Genomic DNA, 18,906 nt, shown 5'->3' on the forward strand with positions numbered 1-18,906 from the left:
CCTCGGAGAAAGGCAGCGGCGTTTCCGGATTCGGGGCGTGTTTTTCTTTTCTCTCCTCTTGCCATTGGCTGGAGGAGATAATTAGAAAAGTTGCAAAAAACACGCCCCCGAATCCGAAAAGGACGGGGCCTGTTCGGAGTGACGGACCTCTTCTCCAATGGCTGGCCAGCATTCAAGAGGCCAGCCAATGGAGAAGAGGGGAGAAGAGGGGCGGGTTCAAGCCCCTCTTCTCCAAGTCATTATATCTCGCGAGCGAGACTGCACAAGCGCAGCCTTCGCTAGCCGAGACCGAAGAGCACATTAAGAATAAAAAAAATCTTTCTTCTGCTCCGCGCTAGACAATGCAAAAAACAGACCCAAAGAGCTCTTCAATATCATCAGGAAACAAACCTCCATGCCAGTGGCCGCCTCAACTAAGGCATCCAAAGACCGTTGTGACAACTTCGCCATCTTTCTCAACGACAAACTCGCCAAGATCGATCTCTCACTTGGCTCCAATCTCATTCCCTCCACCGAGATCCAGTTGTCTGAAACCAACAACAGCGCTTCCTTGAACCCCCCAAAACACTGGTCTTTCTTCATTCCCATTCAGGAAGCAGAGATAGTCAAACTAATCTCCAACGCTAAACCCTCATCCCACGCCCTTGATCAGCTACCCCCTCAACTGACCAAGGACTTGAAGCTCGTCCTAGCCCCGCTATGGCACAAGATCATTAATAGCTCACTGAGATCAGGAGTTGTACCAGATTGCCTCAAAGTCGGTCAAGTCACGCCACTGCTGAAAAAGCCCGGACTAGACACTGAAGACCTGAATAACTTCAGACCTGTCTCGAACCTACCTCTTCTGTCCAAAATCCTGGAAAGATGTGTACTTCCTCAACTGACCCAACACTTGGACAACATCAACCTTCTAGATCCCCATCAATCGGGCTTCAGAAAAGGCTGCAGCACTGAAACCACAATCCTCAATGTCATAGACGATCTACACAAGTCACTTGACTCGGACCAATGCTGCCTTCTCATCCTCCTGGACCTATCGGCTGCATTTGATACAGTCAACCACAAACTTCTCATCAAGGTTCTACAAGAAAGGGCTGGTCTTGAAGAAACGGTGCTCCAGTGGTTCTCTCCACAACCGCTCCCAAAGAATAAAAATGAAAAACTTCGAGTCCGACCTCCACCCCGTTAACAGGGGTGTTCCACAAGGGCCAGTGCTCTCCCCTCAGCTTTTCAACATTTACATTGAACCCCTTACCACTTTACTCAGAAAATCCAACATCCCTTTCCACCTATATGCTGATGACACGCAGTTATATCTGGAAACCACCTCCATTGACAACATCCAGTGACTCAACGCCACCCTCAGAGAGGTACACCATTGGCTCTCAAATAACCACCTAAAACTCAATCAAGAGAAAACGGAAATACTCCTCATCTCCAACAAAGAAGAAACCCGCCAAATTGGAGAATGGCTCAAAGCTATCGACGCCCTCAATGGTAACCTTACCCTGGTGCATTTGGTAAAATCTCTAGGTATCACCCTAGACCCAAAACTGGACATGAACAAACACATTACAAGATCCGCTAAAAGTGCCTTCCTCAATTTGAAATTACTGCACAAAATAAAACCCTTCCTCCCGCCCAAGGACCTTCAACAAGCCACCCAAGCACTGGTGCTCTCCAGACTCGATTATGGGATTGAAGCCCTGACTGGTACAGCAAATTCCCACCTCGCCCCCCTTAAAACATCCTTTAATGCAACAGCCAGAACTAAGAAATTAGAACTAAGAACTAAGAAATTAGAACACATCTCGCCCGCCCTCAGAGAACTAAAACGGCTCCCAATTGAGATGCGAGCCAGCTGCAGAACAGCCTGCCTCATGGACAAAGCCCTTCACACAGGCAAACCGGAATAGCTGGCCGCCAAACTCAAAAGGGCCGGCCAGTCCAGGAACCTCAGGAGCTCCAACACTCTGCTACTCATCCCGCTGAAAACGCGTAAGCAAAAAACTGCAGCCAGGTAGTTTGCTGGAAACGCGCCAAAAATCTGGAACTCCATCCCCCCCACATCAGAACGATCCCCTTGTTTCCAAAATTCAAAAACCTGCTCAAAGTCCTCTTCCTGGACCGCTCACTAGCGAACCGATAGGAGCCAAGGAAGTACCTTAGCCGGCACTCCATCTAACTTTAATTCTGTGCCCGGCGGCACTGACTCTGATCAAGAACACTTATCGGATACTCGCCTTGTTTGACCTGCACCCTAGGTTTTTCTGTCTGCTCGATCACTCCTTTGTTCGATCTATATATCCGGCGTGAACCCTTTTGTTCTACTATAATCTCTGTACTGCTTGTTTGCATACAAGTTACTTGTTGTGAAGCGCTCTGATACCCTCGGATCCAGCTAGCGCTATATAAAACTCCTAAAATAAATAAATAAAAATAAAGTTATGTCTTGGCACCCTTTTAATTTTGTTATCCTAAGGGGGAAAATGTGTAGACTCTGTTCACATGGGTGCGTTTGAATTCTGTGGGTACAGTATTCAAAAGGGGGTTTGGGGAGATAAACATTTGATTTGGGATGGTTATTCATGTTACCTCTTGGTGGTGAAGGCAGCCTGCCAGAGTTGCAAATAATACAGCTTAGATACCGGAGTGTGAAAGGGAGTAGCCAGAAAATTAAAATAGTCCCCACTTTGAACCAAAGCTCTTATCGCACCAGGCAAGCCATTGAGACCCTCCTTTCATCCTTCCATCCATTCGCTGATATCCACCATTTCACATTCGGTTTTCCATTCAATGTTTCATCCAACATTCAGTCTGTCACTTTTCCTTCCGACCATCCATCAGTCTGCCCATCTATATCCAAACCTATCTATCCCTCTTCAAACCTATCTATCCATCCTTCCATCCACCCTTTCACTCAGTCAAGTCAAGTTAAATAAGCTTTATTCAGTGCATAGTATACAGTCATAAAAGCATTCTAATCACAAGAAACGTACATTTCTAAAATCATTAAAATTTGTACAAGATCAAAAATGTTTTACTTTCATACAAACAATACATATTTAATTGATCATTCAAGATTAATTAGTGATTGTTAGTTTATGATGGTATGGTAATTTTAAAACCATTTATAAAAGCATACAAGCTAAAAACAACATATTTCATGGTCATTTAGTTGCTTTGGGTAAAGTGTGTTTCCATAAATGCGTAAAGTGCAAAGTAGTATGTATACCATTTAAAAACAAATTACATTTTCTAAATTGAAATCATCGTTTTGGTAGAGAGGGTTTTCCTAAGGTGCGTAAAATACAAGATGGATGTGTACATCAGAATTAAGTACATTACATCTTCAAATTCAATCATCTGGATGTTCATATGTTAGGGTCTCTAACTAGGAGTTATCCTTTCTTCTCTTAATAGACATTTGTATAAAACTGATAACTGGGTTAGTAATTTTATCATTATCCAAACTACAAATGTAATTAAAAGCTTGTTTATAATGATAATGATTATTAGCTAAAAAAAGTGGTTTTAATACAAGTTTTTGAATATCCCTATAAAAGTTGCAAAACAGTATAAAATGCAGCGTAGACTGGGGAGATTTACCATCAAATGGACAATTCGGAAGATTATAACACCACTTTCCCAGTCTGGGGAATGCTATTTGATAGTGTAGGGTGCCAAACCTGAGCCTCGTTAGGTAAAACCTTTGCTTGGTATTTCCTACCATGGTAAGATATGGTTGTGTGCCCGTCAAAAGAGGGCGATCACAATAAGTTGTGACGCTCTGTTTTAAGCTAAATTCAGTCTCCCTTACCGATTCCCTAGCAGAAATAAGCCTTGCGCTCAGCTCCTTTTTACTAAAACCCTGTATAAGCGAAGGCTCCTTTCGGTCTAGAGCTACCTTACATCCTTTTAGGAGGTTATAGATATACTCTAAACAGGGTATATTTCTACTGTTGTTGAGGGCCAGACAATCCACGATTAGGTCATTGGTGAACTTCGTCTCTTTTTTCACCGAGATCCCATGCCAGAAAGTAAGTCCTGCTATGCTTATAAGATCACTAATATATGGAGCGGACAACTCTTTGTGAACTATAAAATTGGCTGTGGAACTTGGAACTGCCAACATTCGTTTAAAAAACGTATTTTCTTGGATTTGTAAAGAGGTAGTGTTGGCCCTCCCCCATATAGCTGCCCGATAACATGCAGTTGTAATAGATTTGCTCCTATATAGGGAAAGAATTTCCCGTATTGGTTTGGTACCTATTTTTTTTGAGAATCTGAAGATGCCCTCAATTGTTCGTAGGAATTTCAGGTTGGATAAGTCTATATGTGTGCCCCAAGTACCATTCCTATTAAACAGTAATCCCAGGTATGTAAAACTAGAGACTCTGTTGATAACGGCACCGCCCACATGGTGTTGTCTATTCCTCACTCTGTTTTTCCCACATGTCATGACAAAGGTTTTTGTGAGACTCAGCTGTAAATCTTTTTCAGTCATGAAATGCCTGAATTTTTCTATTAGACATTGCAGACTGTTCGCTGTCCTTGACAACAGGACAGTGTTGTCCACGTATAAAAGTACTGGGGTGGGACGAGCACCGACTCTTGGGGCATTTACATTTAGGTTTTGTAGAAAGGAATCAACATTATTTATGTATAATGAAAATGAAAGGGGAGCTAAAAAACAACCTTGTGGTATCCCACAAGTAACCCCGAAGTTCTGGGTGCATTCGCCCTTTATACCAAACTGTACTGTAGATGTTAAAAAGGTGTAAATCTGGGATATGTAAATAACAATGTCTTTAGGGGCACCTAGCTCAATCAGTGTTTGCCATAGTTTAACGTGGTTGACCAAGTCAAAAGCACTGGTAAGACCGACAAGGCAAAGATGTAAGGCCCCTTCCTTAGCTAAGGTATATTTCCCTACCAATAATTCCAAATTCATCCATTGCTCCACCGTCCCAATGCCCCTTCTAAATCCATAATGGGCCTCGGGTAAGATGTTGTTCTCTGAGGCCCAGTTTTCTAATCTACCTAACATGGCTCTGACCATCAATTTTGAGGTAGAGTCAAGAAGGGATATGGGACGGTAGAATTTGGCCTTCCCTCTATCCCCTTTTTTAAAAATGGATACTATTATACTTTCTACCCAGGATGCTGGTAATGCTCCACCTAAGGTGGCATTAAAAACATTTATTAAAATAGGTGACCAAAAATCGATATTAAGTTTAAAAACATCAATAGGAACCCCATCGAGTCCTGCGGCTTTGCCATTAGCACTTTTATTTAAAGCAGTTGGTTGCAATCTCATACAGGGTTATTAAGTGTGACCTAATAGTTCCCACTATAATAAGGTTGCTCTTTTCACTTTTGATGGCAATAGCAGCTCCTGGATTAAAAATACTTTCAAAGTGTGCTGTCCATTCTTCCGGTAGGACTATAACATCTATTTTCGCCGCTGTACTATCTTTAAAAAAAGGGTGATCAATGGTTTTCAAAATAAGGTTGCGTCACGCGTCGCTGCGGCTTGGGTTAATTTTTCCCAAGCCTTCTCATGAATCTCTATTTTTCTTAGATTTAGGGCGTTTTTATAACTTTTTCTTAAGATACTAATCCTAGCGCTATCCCTGGGCTAGTTTTTAATTCCCTATTTAGCCTTGAGCACTCCTGGTTGAACCATCTGGGGTTTTGATTACGAGTATTCATCTTCTGTTTTATTTTTAAATCACCTGCTATTTCAGTCGTGATGTTACAGAAGACATTAACGATGTCCGAATTATTGGAAGAATTATCCAAACAGGTATTAATGTCGTTCTGTTTTTTCCCTAAGAGATTATCCATAAAAATTGTTGGGATAACACCCGACCATTTTATGGAAACTCCATTATTACCTTGTATCTCAATATTTGAATAAGCTTCATTCCCCCTTTTTTGCTGTGACATGATAAGCTTCTGAGTCATAATTAGCGGGTGATGGTCACTAAACAAACTTGCATGAATTGAAAAATTTACCACTACGTCCCTACAATGCCTCTTATACAATAAAATGGTCAATGTTTGAGGAAAATCTGGCCCCTACAAATGTTTGGATAGTTACCTCTCCATCAGATTCATCCAGTTCCAGGACTACTAGGTTATATTTGTGAATGGCACTATTTATTGCTTCCCCATAAGTATCATGTGGGAAGTGAGGGATTCGGTCTCCAAACTGGTCAAAGTAACCACATTGTTCTCCTGCTACAATTTCGCATCTGTCGCATTTAAATCACCCACCCAAATCAGTATATAATCCCCTCCCAACCCCATTAAAAAAAATCCAAATCATCTTCTAGTGACTTAATTACCTTAAATCTTGTGTTATCAAAGATGTTGTTATAGAAATTAATTACAATAATGGATTGTTTCCCCTCTAAATAAAGGTGAAAAAATTTATAAAATTGTGACATGGTATAAGCTTTTCCTAATGTTAGAGGCGAAGTTACTGCGATTAAGGCAGCTAAGCCACCTTTAGCTCTCCCCATTCTAGAGGGGATAGCCTGTGTACAAATCGTTTGAAAACCATTAATAAACAAGCATTGGCATAGCCAATAGGTCTCGCCTTTGGGGCGTTATAAGTGTTTAGAAAGAGCTATTGGCTTTGTTAACATTTTTAATATGTGTTGTAGAACATTATGAATGTTGTGCAGCATGTTGAAAATGTATAAGTTAAAATAAAAACAGTGTTATAACTATTTCTGTCACCTTATATCTAACCGAAAAAACATTTTATACAACTGAAGTATTGTACTAACAAGTATTGGCATAGCCAATAGGTCTCGCCTTTGGGACCTTATAAGTGTTTGGTAATCCAGCACAATATCCTTGGTGCAACAACATCAAGTGTTGCATGGCTAAACACTTATACGGTCCCAAAGGCGAGACCTATTGGCTATGCCAATGCTTGTTTTTATGTTGTACTGTGATCCACTGGACACATACTATGCATTTGTAATTGTGTTCAAGGACACATCACACTATTATAATGTGCAAATGTATACTGTTAGCCACCTCCTCCCTGGCCTCCCCTCAACTCCTGCAAGAAAGGGCCCTGACCCACTGTTGGTTCTTCTTTACAAGCCTCAGTGGGGAGAGAGATGAACATGTGACTGACAGAAGATGGTCACTGTACTCTTCTCTCAATTGTGAGGCGTCCACATCACAAACACTGTAGTGGCAGTGGGGCAAGTGTCTACAAATTGTGTGTGAAGGAGGCAGGTTGTTCCTATTACATAGACCAGACTACTTGCATGAGATGCAGCATTCTGCACAATGCAGGCCTCTAGTGGAGGGGATTGATGTGGATAATGCAGACCTCTTGCTTGGACTAGAGTGACGTACAATATAACAGGCTTCTTGGCGCAGATGGAGCACTGTGCATGTCACTTGCTTCTGATGAAGCCAGGTGCACAATACCAATATCTTGCTGGCACGAGGAGAACGTGTACAATTCCATATGCCTGCTTTGGATGTATGTATTCTCATAATGCAGACTGCTTGCTTCACAAAAGACAGCAAATACTTTGGATGAAGCAATGCGCCAACTACTGGCTGCAACCTTCTTATGGCGCTAGATTGGAAATTGACACTTCTTGCTTGTAATGGAGTTTTGTGCACAAAACAGATATTACTTGAATTTAATGGAGGTCTCTTTGCAGTACAGGCTGCTTGCTCCCAGGTTTTACCCATCCAACTTTAAGTACAGACAACTGACGTCTACTTAGAACATGATTAGTGTCAGCACGCTGCACCGAAACGTGAAAAGCTCATCCTGGAAACCTGAATAACGGCGAGTGTTTCGAACACTGGGGTCATACTCAGAGGCGCAACTAGAGCCAAATTTCAGGGGGGCTGAGTCTTCCAGCATTAGGCAGAGTAGAGCTGCTGGGGCTTTAAGAGGGGGTGAAAAACTAAGCCTCGTTAACAATTAAATGGTCTTTTAAACACCTGGGTGCGGCTGTGTGTATGCCCGGGAAGCTGTCTCAACCCGGGCTGACACACACTACGGGGGGTCTGAAGCCCTTTGAGCCCAATGAGCGTTGCGCGCCTGGATCATAGGTGGGATTATTTTAGTGATGCTGAATGATACATATGTGGTACTGAGTGATGATGTTGTGTTGCTGAACTGGTGCTTATGTGGTGCCAAGTGATGTTGTTTTTGTTCTGCGTTGAGGTGTTGCTGTATTGATACTGAAGTGGTGCTGCATTGTTCTGAATTGCTCCTGGTGTGGGGCTGTGCAGGTGCTGAGCTGGTGTTGCACTGATGGTGGTGGTGCACTGATGTGGAGGTGGTGCTGTGCTAATGCTGAGATGGTGCTGTGTTGATAATGAGGTGTTGCTGCAGTGCATCTGAGGTAGTGCTGTGCTGATGGTGACTTGTTGCTGCACTGGTGGTGGCGGTGCACTGATGAGGAGGTGTTACTGTGTTGATGCTAATATTGTTATGTGGTGATAAGGTGCTTAGGTGGTGCTGTGCTGGTGCTTAGGTGGTGCTGAGTGATGCAGCGGTGCTGCTTAGTGATGCTTCGGAAACCTGGACATCTGTGTGTGAAATTTGTTCATTAAACAGAAAACGAGAGAACCACGTGGGTGTGATGGAGGGAGCACTGTGGAAAATGTGTAATATTTTACTTGGCATAAGCGACAGCCATTTTGGCTGGGGTGTCCATTTAAGTTTCCTTCGTAATTCTTTCGTCTTTTCACTCTGCTTGTGCTATCTATTTTAGTTGACTTCCTGACTCAGCTAAAAGCAATGTACGTGCTGAGGGTTTGTAGCTGACAGAGCACCTGGTCTCAGATGTTAACTGTCAACCATTTACTGCTGCTATAAGCACTCCTGCTCCCCCTCCCACTTTGCTGACCACGTGGTTATTCATCTGCCCTTGTTTGCCGATAACTATTTCTAAAACTTGTTCTCCCTATTTCTGTTCACATGCTTACACTACACTACAGAAAACCTGTATAAAAGACCTTTGTTCTGTGACTTCAGGGTACTACCTCAGGCAGCACTTGAGAGTGCTGTGTGGATGTGGTTCCACTCATGAGTGATTAATAAGCTTGTTATTTATTTCCAACTCCAGTGCTGATCTCTATTTTGTTGGTCTCTGAACCTGTGGATAAAAGGGTGCCCCTGCACCAGTGTACCCCTAAAAAGGTACATTTCCACAGTTGGCGCCCAAGGTGGGGCTCCATTGGAGACGCGGCCGTCCGAAGGAGTGGTCTTGATGGAGGATTGAAATCTTACTGAGGAAGAGCACTGCACGAGGAGATGTTTGTCTTCACAGGCCGATGTGACTTTTCCGGTTTTCCCGATTTGACCCTCCAGGTGGTGGCGGGTCTCAACTGGGATTTTCTTTGGTGCAATTTTGAAGTGACCATTAGGTCAACCGGAGATCAGCAGGTGGGAGTTGGAGTCTTCTGTTTGGTAAGGTCACTAAAGCGGCACTCTTGATTTGTTAAGCCTGGGCTTTTTGTTTTCATTTGTTATTCAATCTTTGCAAAGTTTGAAGGCAGGTAATGTGGAGATTTTTCTCCTTTTGAAATATTTGAAGTAGTAATATTTAACACATATTGGTAAAGCATGCCTGTTCTCAGCACACTCTGTAGGTGGTGTTGCTGCTCTGGTGGTACCAAAGTAAACCTGAAAAAAAAAGTCAGCCGGCTCCCCCAGAGGGGACACCTAATAGAGACATATATGTCAAATATGGTATTTCTTCCATAATATACGGTCCACTGTGGACACACAAAAAAGATTTTGATCTGCAATGGCCAGTGAATGGGTCATTCGATTCTAAAAAGGTTCAATATGTAGAGCAGTGTTTATTTAAAAGAACAAGTAGACAGGATATGTTTGATTGTGTGCATATGTGGGAGAAAGAAGTATGAGAGAGAGTGAAGACAGCAGAAGCTATAGCAGGAAAAGAACAATGAAAACGATATATCACAAAAGCGCTAGAATTAAAAAATAAAGAAAAGAGGGAAATAACAGAAAAAGAAGATAGGGAACGTCGATTAGAGGTAAATATCCAGTACCCTATTAGGCGCCCTATTTATCCCATACTTAATAAATCTAAGGATGATTGCATCCTATTAGAACGTCCCCCACCCCATTTAACTTTCCCACTCCAAATGCCCCTGTTGAGGTTTCTGACGACGAGCATTTGTCTTCAGACAACAAAGAACAAGATAAACAAGATGGGCGACAGACTCGCTCTACGTTGACTAAAGCAGAAAAAGACAAATTAAAAACCGATGCTAGGGATGAGGCTCATCGGTCTCACACGGCATCGCTCATTGTAACTATGGTTCAACAGTGGAACAGTGCAGAGGATTTAATTTTGTAGAAAAATTCGTTTGGGGGGTAATATTTGATTATAGACAAATTTCTCAGGAACTAGAGCCAGCTGATATAAATACTGATTACAAACGATTAAGAGAGGGGACTTTTTCTTTTTCAAACCTATCTGATATGATTAGACGAGACGCAACATTGCGTTTACGAAAGGTGCAAGAATTATCTAGAAACAGAGGGGTATAGAAGCAGTTCAATCTCAAGCACAGAATGTAGATGCTCTGGTGGAAGAGGCTACACCCAGTAGTACTACAGTTACTGTAAAACCTATATGTGAAGCTGCACCCCTGTATGTTCCTCCGAAGGGTGTGGGAACCAATGATGATAAAACTTCGGATGATGCAAGGGGATATTTTATATATAATTGGGTTTACACTCCTTGGAGTAGAGCTGACATGATGGCTCTTAAAGCTGCTTTGCCCGGCCCCCAGGAAAAATCCTGCCGCCTTTTATGAGGAGGTGGAAGGAGCCATTAGCTCCTGCACTATGACCTTGCCAGATATTGATATGTTCTTCTGGCTTATTTTGCCCCCTGATATGTGGAGAACGATACGTAAAATAGATGACAATGTAGCATATGGTGATACCTGGGAACATTTAGAACAAATAGATGCGGAAAGGGAGCCTGCGCAGAAACTCAGAAGGAGATATTAGATCTTCCTAAAGCTATTGTGACTAAGTTAAATACTCTCATACCTCCTAAGAAAATAGATTGGACTACCTTCTTATCCTGTAAACAGAAAAAGGATGAGTTAGTTTCTAATTTCTTTTTAAGGTTTGAGGAAACATTCCATGATTTTAGTGGTCAGTCATTGGCTCATGATACGGGTCAGCATTTGTTTGTCGATAAATTTGTCGCTAACATGTTACCGGAAATAGCTAGACACTTAAAGGCCAGCGAGAGTTCTTGGACCACGTCTTCCCCAGTTTCCCTTTTGACTATGACCCAAAAGGCAGGGAGGATAAGAAGGATAAAGCCTTAAAGACAAAAGTTATGTTGGCTCAAATATAAGATCCACCGTTTAGGGGAAGTGGAAGAGGCGGACGTGCAATGTATACACCTGGAGTACCCCCTCTCCCTCGAGCAAATTTGTCCCCAGATCAGTGTGCTTATTGTAAAGAGACTGGGCATTGGCGTTCTGAGTGCCCTCTTTTGTGAGGTCAGCAGTATCAGCGTGGAAGGGGAAGTATGAGAGGACACCAGCGAATTCAGGCAACAGGGGAGGTATGGGAGCTCGTCCCAGATTTGAAGCAGTTGAATACGGACCAAATTACTCTAATACTTTTGATAGACGAAATCAATATCAAATGTCTGATTATTCTGCTGATGCCCTTGCAGATTCTGATTATGCATAGGGATGTCTAGGATGGGGTAAGGAACTGGTTGAGGTGCCAGTAGATCAAATGGGTCCTTATGTTGACGCAAACGTCTTGGAATCTACTGATCGGTTTCTGGTTGATACAGGGTCTACCCGTAGTGCTCTGTCTAAAAAATTGGTTCCTAGGGCTCCCCTGTCCGGCAAAATGATAACACCGATAGGATTCGATGGGACACCTACACCTAGCCCGCTTACGCAGCCGCTTGAATTCAGACTTGACAAATTCACTGCAGCTCTTCACACTAGGTAAGGACGTCAGAGCGGCATCCTTATTGATAAGACAGGATCTCTCAACCAATGGGTAATTGTTATTTAACATAACACGCACACCTTCCGGAGAACAATGTTTTGTAGCACCAAAATATTTAAGCATATCGATACCCACACTGTTGTCCGGCGTGTTACGGAAAGCAAAAACGGACATCCTCCCATCATCACAAAGTCTCGCAAAAGAAATTGCAATTTTGTAGACAGCAGGTTACCAATTTAGGTCACCTCCTGTCTAAGGAGGGACGTGCACTCACACCAGACCGCATTCAGACCAATCTAGACACTCCAGTAACCCGCACTCAGAAGGATGTCCGTGCACTGATTGGCCTCACTTCTTTTTGTAGGCAGTTTTTCACACATTATTGAACCTTTGTTGGCCCTTTTGACTAAAGACACTCTGATGCCCCTCACATGGACTGCTGGGTGCCAGAGCGCCTTCCAACAGTTTCGCCAAGCCCTTTGTTCTGCACCAGTATTATGTACCCCAAACATGTTGATGAGTGACTATTTGCACCAGTTAACTGACAGATTTATCACCAGGTGCGGGAAGCTCTTCCTTCGTGAACCCTGCCGTGCTGACAGATCATCGCGACATTTTGGTCACCGAGAGAGGACGAGCTGTGTCACCTGAAAGACCTGAGGAAGTCTTCCCGGACCATACGATCGCTTGTACATCTAGATATCTACTTTGATCCAGGAAGAAAGACACTTCATCACTGAAAGAGACTGTTTGAGCCACTGTCTTGGGTAGTTAAAGACTGACTACAAAGGGGGGTAGCCTTTTAGTGACTACTCGTCTCAACGTTAGTGAAGAAACCAACGCCTGCCCAGGACTTTAGGGCATCATCTATTTTGTTGTTTGCCGATGAAAATGAGCTCGCCTAAGAAGAAGGAGATCACTGCGACAACGTGCAATGGCTGTACAATCTGCATCCTTGGACTGACTTTGACTACTGCCATCATCGCTACTGTAATGTGGGTAGTGGAGGAAGTAATGCCTGGAGCCTCCTTACCTAACATTACTGTTACATCGCTTGCTGCAAAAGACCACCATCATTATGATTTGCTGCAACATGAACAGGGATATCGGCAAAATCGGAGAAACAATTCATTTCTTCAAATGTTGCATCAGACACACCAGCTAAGCAATGCTACTAACTGTTGGGTTTGTGGCAATATTCCTCCTCATCAGAACATAAAAGGAATCCGGTTGTCACCGCTGCCATTCTCTCACAATGGCTCATGCCCAGCTTAGTTCAAACTTCTATATGCCACTAATGAACAAAGTCTGTTACTCCAACGAAGATTGGGACCCATAAGCAAAAGGGACTGCTTTAGAGATGGAAGAATATAGTAAAGGAAGTGCAGCAACAAACTATGTGTATCCAAATTCTAGGTCGGCTAAAGGAAATGGACCCCTTGTTATCTCTGTTGCCATGACCACTGGCCCCTTTGTATACAAAGTACAGGCGATGTGCCAGTGGGCCACAGTAACTGTACTACAGTGTTGCAGATGTCTACGAGAGGGCGAAGCAGCTTCCTTGCATCACGTCACACTTATTTTGTTTGTGGAACTAAGGCATACTACTTCCTACCTCCCGGCTGGTCTGGTACCTGTTACATAGCCTTCCTTCTACCACCTGTATTTTTAGCTCCCCCAACTTACCATCAAGATTTGCAATTGATCGATCACTATGCTGGTAGTAGGGGAAAACGTGCAATCGATGTCTCTGTAGTCAACCAGACAGAGACCACATGGGAACGATATAGACTGGACCATGCTGTATCATCGGATCCAGCTGTTGTGTCTTCACACCGGACAATTCACCTTCTGTATATGCGGTCATCTCCAAACTACAGAAAATAGCTACTGAGATACATCAAGACTCCGGTACATGGACTTGGGCTGGATGGTTCTGGAACATATTTTGTGTATGGGGCTTAAAAATACTATTGGCCTTGTTCATAATTATTGCAATTCTCTTCTCTTGTTGCTTATGTATCCAATGCGGGCCGATGCTTTGTTCCCTCTGTATTTCCACTTGTACTACTTGTCTACCATGTAAAACGAATGTCCAAAATGTAAATGCCCATTTAGCAATAGACCGATAAGTCAGCAATATAATGTTCATTGATATACATGATGTTTATCGTATCCCTTTTAAAGCATAAGAAAATGTCTTAGCTTATGCCAAAAGAGCCGTCTGCGGAAAATATGTAATATTTTACTTGGAATAAGCGACACCCATTTTGGCTGTGGTGTCCATTTAAGTTTCCTTCGTAATTCTTTCGTCTTTTCACTCTGCTTGTGCTATCTATTTTATTTGACTTCCTGACTCAGCTAAAAGCAATGTATGTGCTGGGGGTTTGTAGCTGCCGGAGCACCTGGTCTCAGATGTTAACTGTCAACCATTTACTGCTGCCATAAGCACTCCTGCTCCCCCTCCCACTTTGCTGACCACGTGGTTATCCATCTGCCCTTGTTTGCCGATAACTATTTCTAAAACTTGTTCTCCCTATTTCTGTTCACATGCTTACATTGCAGAAAACCTGTATGAACAACATGTGTTCTGTGACTTCAGGGTACTACCTCAGGCAGCACTTGAGAGTGCTGTGTGGATGTGGTCCCACTCATGAGTGATTAATAAACTTGTTATTTATTTCCAACTCCAGTGCTGATCTCTATTTTGTTGGTCTCTGAACCCGTGGACAAAAGGGTGACCCTGCACCAGTATACCCCTTGAAAGGTACATTTCCACAGGACGTGCAGTGGGGTGAAGGAAACACGCACCACAGCTGTGCACTGTGCAGTGGGGTGAAAGGAAGCACGCACCACAGCTGTGCAATGTGCAATAAAGTGAAAGGAAGCACACACCACAGCTGTGCACTGGGTGAAAGGAGGCACACACCACATATCTGCACTGTGCAGTGATGAGAAAGGAAGCATGCACCACTACTGTGCAGTGGGGTCAAAGGAAGCACTCTCTACAGCTGTGTATTGTGCAATAGGGGAAAGGAAGCATGCACCACAGCTGTGCACTGTGCAGAAATGTCAAAGGTAGCATGCACCACAGCTGCGCAGAGGAGTGAAACGAAGCGCGCACCACGGTGCTGAAAAAACGTGAATGTTAAAGGTGCAGTCAATTTCTAAGCTGTGTACTGTGCAATGGGGAAAGGAAGCACGCACCACAGCTGTACACTGTGCAAAGATGTGAAAGGTAGCACGCACCCCTGCTAAGCGAAGGCATTATTTAGCAGCCGGTGCTAGCAAGCTCGCATAAAAAGCAAGCGCTAATAATTAAGTGCCCTTGTGCACACCGACAGACACCGGCTCAAATTAAGCCCCCAGCAAGGGCCTGTGTTACGCCCCTGGATTGAGCGTGCACCAAAAGCAATGTGGGAAAAAGAAACATGCACCACAGCTGTGCACTATGCAAAGATGTAAAAGGTAGCACGCACCACAGCTGTGCAGAGGTGTGAAAGGAAGCGCGTACCACGGTGATGGAAAAACACTAATGTTAAAAGGTGCGGTCAATTTTTAAGATGGTATCGAAAAGGAGGCGACTATAGAGGCCAACTACAGAGTACAGCTAATGTCTTGACAATAACATACTAATACAAAGATAATGGTGCAGGAAGAGAGTTCTGACATAGATGAAATGCGAGTGCTGGAAAAAGAAGCGCGCACTCTTGTCGCTGTGGAGTCTGTCCCTTGGCCGGGGTGGAGGGGATGCGCTTTGTTAATATCTTATTGTCATGAATGTGATTGCTGGAAAAGAAGCGTGCACTCTTGTGGTGGTGGGGTCTGTCCCTTGGCCGGGGTGGAGGGGACGCGCCTTGAAAGGAAAGCTGCAAGGTCTTGAAAAGAAACATGATCCACAACAGATGGCACGCTACGCGCCGCTGCTCGCTCCCGACAGGTAAACACAGTGGGAGTAAACATTTTCAGAAACGGTGGGACATGCACCCGCCTCTGGCCAATTGCATGCTTTCATTTTTGAAAGCCACACGCAAAGGCCAATAGTGTGGAATATCAAACACCACACGCACAAGTTTGCAGAAAGTCTGAAGTGATTCCAATAGGCCTTCTCCTAGCTAGCTCGACCTAAAAAGGGCTCACTGTGCCAGGTTTCCTGCAGCAAAATTAAAGCACAATCCAAGAAAATTTTTAGCCATTCCCCGTCATTTAATTTGTTTTTTACCCCGCCACGTTCCAAGACATAAAGGGTAAGGATTCATGAAATTCATGAAATCGTTTGCTGACACCAACCTCTGTAATATTACAAGCAGAGATATTATCCTCAATACTAACTAATGGCCCACCACCCTCTGTTATGTTACGGGTAGGGATATTATCCTTATTACTAACCGATGGCCCAACTACATCCATCCATGTCAATCTATATCACTACAGCTTCTTAGGGAAGCATATTTATTATATGAGGGAGTGATCAATTTTGGGTCATACCTGTGAATAGTATTTGTTTTTCTAAGGTTTGGCTAATTTCTAGGCCTATAAAAGTAACCAAGTGGAACGGCAGTAATATAATCATCCTATTGGGAGAAGGGCTCAGAAGAATGGTTGAAGAAAATATCAATCAGGTTCCCTACCAACTCTCTGCTATGAAAGTTAACAACCGCACCGTCTCCCTTACATAGTTTTCTGGAACTACCCACCCAATTCACTCTTCTCAACATACTGATGTTATGTTGTAATAAATTGGTGTTAAGATTAGTCCTTACAGAAATCCAGTGTACATCTTGGTTCTTTAATGACTCATATGTTTCCCATTTATTGTCTGATAATTTTGGGATGTTTTTCAGAACAATAACATATGGAGTCGCCTGTGGAGGTAAATGTAGTGAGTGCGCAGAATTATTTGTTGCTTGCAGGGTCCTGCTCTTTTTGTCCATCTGGTTTACTTTTGCAATTCTTGGTGAGTTAATATTGCTGGCTTTGTTCGCCCTTGTTTCTTGTACAAGTTGTTTATTTGGGTAGTCCCTTGAGAACAGTGCAGGGGAAGTTGGCCTTAGATGGTTTTTGCCAGCGGTGTTTGGGATCCCTGGGGCTTCTTTCTGCCTCCCAATTGATTTATTTGCACTAGGTGCTTTACTCATTGATTGTAAGGGTAGTAGTTCGGAAACCAGATCTGTTAGGTAAATAACGTCCTTTTAGACTAGTTTAATTTCCGACATCAGACTCCGTTCAATGTTATCTATGTTACCAGGCAAATTTTAAAAAAGAATTTCCAGGTTTTGCTGGTTTAGCGCATAGATTTCCACATGACTACCCCCACGCCTTTTGCCACCCCTGCATTTTTTCCTCCCTTTTTAGGTCTCGCCTGCGTTGAAGCGCATGCACTGCTCGCCTTGGCAAGACCTATAGTCGTTGCTTTTCTGTCTGTGTTCTTCGGAAGCGGGTTTTGTGTCCGCCCTGTCTCCTTTAGGCCCCGCCCACCCTGACTGGAGATTCTGCTCGCAGGAGCCCGAGGCAGCAGACCAACTTCATAGTCTAATTTTGTGGGCGGGGACAAGCGGGATCGGCCGCCGTCGAAGGCAATGGGGGCCCTGAGCGCTGCTGGTGAGTTAGCAAAGAGGCAGGCCCTAGAGGCAGAGGACGGGGGTTGTGAGTGGGGCCTCACTGCGTGTGTACTGTGCGTTGCCACGGTAGCTGTCAGTCAGAACTTGTGACAGACACACGGGCAACCTGACTCAATGCCTGCAGTGAGTTCTGACTCCACCCTTTGTCGCATACACACTCCTGCCTGTCACTGTTGTCACGTAACCCGTTGTAACCTCTCGGGCTGGAGGCGGAGCCTCCTCTGCTACGGCCAATGCTGTCTGTGCACTGTTCGCACAGACATGCCTCTTTACTGCCTGCCACAGGAGCGCGAGACAGATCAGGCTCCGGATGTGTCCTTTGCTTTCAGTTTTGCGTCACTAGAGTCCCCGGGCACTGGCAGCATGAGCCCAAGTACCCCTCATGGGCGAAGTCTGATCAGAAGTCTGTCGGTCACTTGAGTTCAGATTGCGGTTCCGCCACCGCACACCACAACTCACAGAGCTGTGCGCTTTCTACTAACAGGGAGGAGGGGCCTCTAAATTGGTGAGTCACCCAGAAGGATTGATTCTACAACAAATTAACAAGGACAGCCAAGCCAAGGGGCACGAGCTGCACCGTCAAAATGTTAATATTCGCATTTGGAAGCTTCGACATTAACACGTCACATGATAGTACTGCACTTAGACATACTTATCTAAAAGTGATAGTTTCTTACAGATGGATTTAGAACCATTCCTCCCCCGCTCCTACACTGGTGACAGTCCCATTAGTAAAATAAGAGACCCTGTCTGCATCGCAGATCGCTATCAAGCAACATTACGATCTATTAAATTACACACAGTACATTTTTATGCAGCTGGTATTCAGAAATCACGTATTTGAAAATAATTGTAAAATAAAAAAGATATACCCAAGATCACAAAATACAAGCTGGGAAAATGCGTTTTATCCAAGCTCTCTGGTTTCACTTTGTAAAAATAAACAAACTGAGCGTCGCGTAACATAAGCATTTGCAATGCAATAGGTCTCACATTTACGCGAGTTTAAGCTATTGGCATTGTAAATGACAATGCCTTTTATTTATGTTTTAAAAACAAAAACAAAAATAGCTCAAACTCACGTAAATGCGAGACCTATTGCATTGCAAATGCTTGTTATGTTATGCGACGCTCAGTTTGTTTATTTTTACAAGCAAATGCTTGTTTGCTTTTGGCTTGGGTTTTGCTTCAACTGCCTGGTTAGCTGATGGTTTATTAATTGATCGAGAAAGTTGTTTCAATTTTTTGCCCGGAGGAGAA

At 43.6% G+C, this 18,906-nt stretch overlaps 1 protein-coding gene across 2 annotated transcripts in view; it reads right to left on the reverse strand.

Moving 5' to 3' along the window:
- Window positions 1-18,906, reverse strand: part of LOC146832689 (uncharacterized) — a 408,998-nt gene that overhangs the window by 308,455 nt on the left and 81,637 nt on the right. The window lies entirely within an intron of this gene.

The sequence above is a fragment of the Triturus cristatus genome, chromosome 5_1, assembly GCF_964204655.1.
Source record: "Triturus cristatus chromosome 5_1, aTriCri1.1, whole genome shotgun sequence".
Taxonomy (NCBI): Eukaryota; Metazoa; Chordata; class Amphibia; order Caudata; family Salamandridae; genus Triturus; species Triturus cristatus.